Raw genomic sequence first — 6,000 nt, 5'->3', positions numbered from 1 at the left:
TTCTAACCTTTCTTTGGCTAGATGAGCTTCCCACGTTGATTACCAGACCTCACCCCAACCAACCCGACATTCTCGACGTACCTTCCATTGACGAGGGGACCCCTTACCTCACAAACAATAGGTATGACAATGGAAATGGTATCCAACTTCCAGGCACCTCTGGGCACCCGCAGACAATAGGACACCAGGGTCAACAAGTCTTTTTTGAGGAGCATGGCTACAGACGGCCTGTACCCACTACAGCAACTCCCCTTAGGCCGGGGTCAAGACGTCAACCACCAAACGTAGATGAAGCGATTGAAATCCCTGGGTACCAAGTGCCTATCATAGTTGAACCTTCATACCCTCACTCCCGTGGGCCCAGGCGCAACGACACCACAGGTCAAGAAGCTCTTTCTCAAACAACCATCTCTTGGAGGCCGTTGCTGGAGAGCTCCGAATACATCATCTCATGTCAGCCAGTCAGCCAGGATGAAGATACTCTGCAGGTAACAGAACTGCCTGAGCACAGGAATGGTGTTAGACTCCTCTGTAGCAGCAGATGTCTCTTGGGAGCCCAGTCCCTTTGCTGTGCTAAGGGGCTGGCAGTCAGAGGTGGCTTAAAGAGCCTTTATAACATGTAGCTGAGAGCAGGATAAATGCCTCCCTCTTCTCCTTCATGGAGAAGGCTACAGGATAAAACTGCTCAAACAGAAAGCCCTTGAAATGCTGTCAGTGTCAACATTTCACCAGGGAAGGGGGCAGGCAGGGGGATGATTGGGATTTTCGAAGACTGAGGTGCTGCTTCTCCAAGCAAAAGATTCCCTTAGCCCTTCTCCTTTGTTTCCCTTGGTTTCTGTCTCCCTGAAATGGTGGTAATAACATATTGTTATTACCTTGTGAACCATAGTCCAGAGTAGTCAAGTTTAACTTGGTATTGTTTGAAGTTCTCAGAATGTCGAAGGGGAATGGGCTGGCTCCATCATGGTATAGAGCATAGGAGTCAACGTAAACACCCTGTCTTTCCTATGAGTGGGGTGACACCTAAGGAGTAATCACTCTTCCCTTTCCGGTGACTTGGCATTGCCTCTTGTTGCAGTTCAGGGTTCCTGGAACTTCCTCCAGTGCTACGCTCACTGGCCTTACAAGAGGGGCTACCTACAACATCATAGTGGAAGCCCTGAAAGATCACCGGAGACAAAAGGTGCTGGAGGAGGTGGTCACAGTTGGCAATACTGGTAAGTAAAAGCTTTACAGAGTCGAGGTGAACCTGCGCTGTTCCTGCCTCATTCCCCTTACTCAAGACAACCTACCAGGTGCTCAGGCTTGAGAACAGTTCAGAAAGGAAATGTCTTCAGATATGAAGAGTTCATAGCAGGGCATTGGGACAAGTGATTTGTGAAGTCCACTGGTTTTGGATAACTGACACACTGACGCTGTGACTAGAGCTATTCTGATCTGTTGTCTAATCATGAAGAACGTGCTCTGAGGCTCCATACATTCTTGTAGGGCCAGTGCCCAAGAGAGAGCAAAAAGATGCAGTATTTGCTGCTCTCAAAAGAAGTTGGATATCACGCTGGTGTCACAGATTCCTGCCCAGCAGCAAAGATCTGCTGTTACAATAACACATCATGCTTATGGGAAGGAGCCAGTGGCCAGCTTAACTGCTCTGTTGGTCATTTGCCACTGCTACTGTGCTGGTTGTCCAGCAGCACGGCTAGACCATCCTGAAGGTCCCAGCAGCAGGGCAGGCTGCCTGCAGAGATGCTGATTAAGCACAAACAGGGAGCACTTGGAAGCCATGTGACCAACCACAAGTACTTGTGGTCAGAGACAGCACTTGCCACAGCTGGAAAGCCCAGAGCCCACACACATCCTTTGGGACCTGGGCTTTGCTTTTACCAGCACAGAGGTCTGGTCAACAACTCTTTCTCTCCTGTGCATATTTTGAGGTCAAAAACAAGAAGAAGGCAGGATGGGAGAAGAGGAAATGAAGAGTTAAGGATTTATGTTGTCCACCCAGCAAGTCTCTCCACGCAGCCCCATTGCCCCCATCTCCCCAGGAAACACGGCTGTTTCTCCCCTTCCAGCACTCAGTTGCCTTATTTCTGTCTCAGACTGCACCGAGAGCATTAACTCGTGACCCTGATCATCATACACTGAACTGGTGGTTGTAAAACACTCACCTTCCAATCAAGGCACACACCTAAGGTGGAAATCAATCTGTCCAACAGCATGGGCTGGTCTCCTTTTCCCATCCCCCTGCCATGAGCTAGAATCTAAAGTGCCCCCAAAAAATGCAACATGCAGCTACCAACCTCCTGCTGTTCCCCAGCATCACACAGCACGTTTCTCTTAAAAACAGGCTAAGTCAGGTTGTTGCTCTCCAGCAGCAAATGCAAAACCTCACATTTGCTTGAAATGTGGCAAATCAAAATGAAAATAGCTTTCACGTCAGGTTTTTTTTATCATTCAACTGCTCTGACACATGCAAATGGAAAATAAATCACAGGGAGTCTGGACTGCTGATGGAGCCATCAAGTATATGCCCGTGGGGTAGCTCCATTACTGCCAGGATATTGTAAGGAAAAAAAAAAGCACATATTCAATGAAAATCATTGTCTTTCACTAGTTCCTATTGCTGTGTGTGATACCTGTTTCTTTTTTTTGTTCCAGTGTCTGAAGGACTGAACCAGCCAGCTGACGATACCTGCTTTGATACTTACACTGGCTCCTTCTATTCCATTGGCGAGGAATGGGAGCGGTTATCTGAAACTGGCTTTAAACTCTGGTGCCAGTGTTTAGGCTTTGGCAGCGGTCATTTCAGATGTGATTCTTCTAGTGAGTAGCTTGCTTTTGACCATCCCTATCTCTAAAATCCCTGAGCACTAATAGCATGTTTGACAGAACCAACCTGATCCAAACATCATGCAAATGAATGCAGGCTCTTAAGGTTTTTTTTAAACCAAATCAGTGTTTTGCATCATGAGAAGTGATGGAAAACTTTGGTTACTTCTGAGCTGTGCGGCTTATTTAGTTTTGCCATTCACTGCATCAGCAACAGTCAATATTGTATGGATACGTAATGACTTTTTCACCAAGAAGTTAAATGCTTTTTTTATTTTCCCTACCCTTGCCAGGTGTAAAAGTGAGATAGGCAAGACACTTAAGTGCCAGTATCTGAGTAGCCATTTAAGAAGACAGCTTTGAGTATTAAATTATGGTTGAATTTTCATCTCCTAATTACATACATCGTTGCATTGGGCCAGACAGAACTTGTGTGGATTTCAGTGGGTATTACAGCAAGTACAGACTCTGTTTTGCATTTGGCGTTTGCAAAGCATCTTGCAGAACCAGTTTTCTAATTTTGTCAGCTGCTTTTTGAAGCTCTGTCCAAGCAGGCATCACCTCTGCCACAGCACTAAGTTTTATTCTTTGCAGGACTGAAGAATATCAGACTTCATGGAAGGAGATGGAACTAAAGTCTGTGACTGAGTGGTTTAACACAACACCTATCCAGCTAATTTCAATTGTGCTTTTAAATTGTGAAGTAAACTGAGCAAAGAGGGTATTTCTGCAACTTGCGTAGACTCAGAGGAGTGACTGCAGGGAAGACATTTATTTTACAGGATTAATATTTGTATTTCATCATTTGATACACATGGCTTACCCATTGTGTTTTGCAGTCTCTGTGATACAGTTTTACTGGGTATTTGCTCAAAAAAGAGCATATTTAAAATATTTTTCTCTCCCTTCCTGCCCCATGTCTATTAAATTCCCTTTCATTTCTCTTCCTCTCCTATTAGCCAACCCTCCTCTCCCCCTCCCCACTCTTTGTCACATCCTACTTACTCTTTTCCTAAGAGCCTCTAGCTGTTCCCTAGAGCTGTAACACTCCCCATCAGTTAAAAGCTGCAGGAGCTGAACCCATTTCCTCCTTGGGCCTTACATGAGCTGAAAAGAGTCTTTCTCCTGCCCCTCTGGTTGGTTCCTCAGACACCACCAAGCTGTTCTCCTCCTGCCACATCACTGCAGCATGGGGGATAACTCCTGCTTCTCTTGCTCCTCTGCTTTCTCCAGAGTGGTGCCATGATAACGGTGTAAACTACAAGATTGGGGAGAAGTGGGACCGGCAGGGAGAGAATGGCCAGATGATGAGCTGCACCTGCCTTGGAAACGGAAAAGGAGAATTCAAGTGTGAACCTCGTAAGTCTCCTTCTGCTGTTAGTTTAATTGAGCTCCCGTTCGGGAAGTTGCAGCATCTTGGGGCTCTTCCCATTAAGGTCCTGCCACGGGGGCAGGCAGAGTATCAGTATGTCTGATTCAGTGACAGATTGAATCTCTTCTCACAAGAGCTGAAGGCGTAAAACTCACATTCCCAAGCTTAAAAAGAAGAAAACCCCTCTTTTTTTAGCTAAGGTCGCAGCACACTCAGCATCTATGTGCCTTTGGCCCTGGAGCCATAAAAGAGGGACGTGTCACTGCACCAAGTGGTGTAGATGACCCTAATCAGTAACACAGGACTTTTCTGCAGGGCCTGTGCCCTGAAGAGCCTCTAGACTTCACACTGTGAATTAAACGGCACTGCTCTTGTCCCACAAATATCCTCACATTCTAGTTTAAAAGTGTCTGGAGAGTTATAAAAATGACTCATGTTCCCCCCGCCAGTCAGTGAGGCTCTAGTCAAAGAGGGCGAGCGTGCTGGCCAGAGGCTCTTCTTCTGATCACCAAGCTGCTCTGAGAAAGCTTAAAGTCAGGCACAGGCCGTGCAGCTGAGTTCTGCCTGTCCCTCCACAGATGAGACCACGTGCTACGACGATGGGAAAATGTACCAAGTCGGAGAGCAGTGGCAGAAGGAGTACTTTGGGGCCATCTGCTCCTGCACTTGTTACGGAGGGCAGCAGGTAAGCAGGAGGGACTTGGCATGCTGAACATGGGGAACGAAGAGAAGAGGCTGTGCTGGACTGCAGCCCTAAGGCTGCTGGGTTTCAGGTCAGATTGTAGCTAATGCCTGGCCAAAACAGGCCCTTATTATAAGAAGAAAAATAATTAGTAGGGGAGCTTAAGTACTTGCAGGGACTTGGAGACAGGGCCTGCATGGTATAAAATGGGAGCAATCCCACTGGTGTGGGCTCCTCAGCCATCCGCGTTGGTGCGGTCTGACCGGCGTTCTGTTTCTCTAGGGCTGGCGTTGTGACAACTGCCGCAGACCCAGCGTGGAGGTGGCCCCCGAAGGCTCTGCTGGCCATACCTACACACAGTTTACACAGAGATACCACCAGGCCACAAACACCGTGAGTACACTTTCCTTCTCTGCCCTCCCTTACTGTAAGTCTGGTCTATGGCACGGATACGTGGGGTCTGTATAGGGCTTGAGGGTTAAGAGCAGCGTGTACCTTTTTGCTCTGTCAGAAGTGCATGATAGCCACCGATCCAGCAAACCATCTCTCTGCACAGCACAGCACGCACGCTTGAGCTCACACTTCCACACACAGCGTTCAGTGCCACACTCGCATCAGCGGGACTTCTCATGTACGAGTGCCGGGCCGCGCCTGCATGCTCTGGCTGATGTGATTAGTGCATGGAGTGATTTCCTAGTCTTCACTTGCTGCTGTCAACTACTTGTGTGCTTTGTGCTGAGAAAGCTAAAACCTACCCAGGCTGGCAACAATTCTCAGCCCAAACCACACCACCGAAGTGTCCGTCCATGCAGGACAGAGCGCTAACTGATTTCCTTCCCTCCTGACAGAACGTCAACTGCCCCATTGAGTGTTTCATGCCCCTAGATGTACAGGCAGACACACAACATCCACGGGGCAAGTAACATCCAGCAAGACTTCTTGCGGCAATGGCAACAGACAAACCAAAGTATAAATACCTATCTGCCACGATTACCATCCAAACTGGAGTGATGCTAGCAAAACTGCATCTTTTGAGAATGGCCCTCCGCTCTGGAGCCATTTTCCCAGCTTAAGCTCAACTCACGGCTTCTCCAAGCGCCACTCTTGGAGTGTTTCAGAC

The sequence above is a fragment of the Phaethon lepturus genome, unplaced genomic scaffold, assembly GCF_000687285.1.
Source record: "Phaethon lepturus isolate BGI_N335 unplaced genomic scaffold, ASM68728v1 scaffold9003, whole genome shotgun sequence".
In the NCBI taxonomy this organism is placed as follows: Eukaryota; Metazoa; Chordata; class Aves; order Phaethontiformes; family Phaethontidae; genus Phaethon; species Phaethon lepturus.
The sequence above is the reverse complement of the archived record's forward strand: the minus strand, read 5'-3'. Positions refer to the sequence as shown.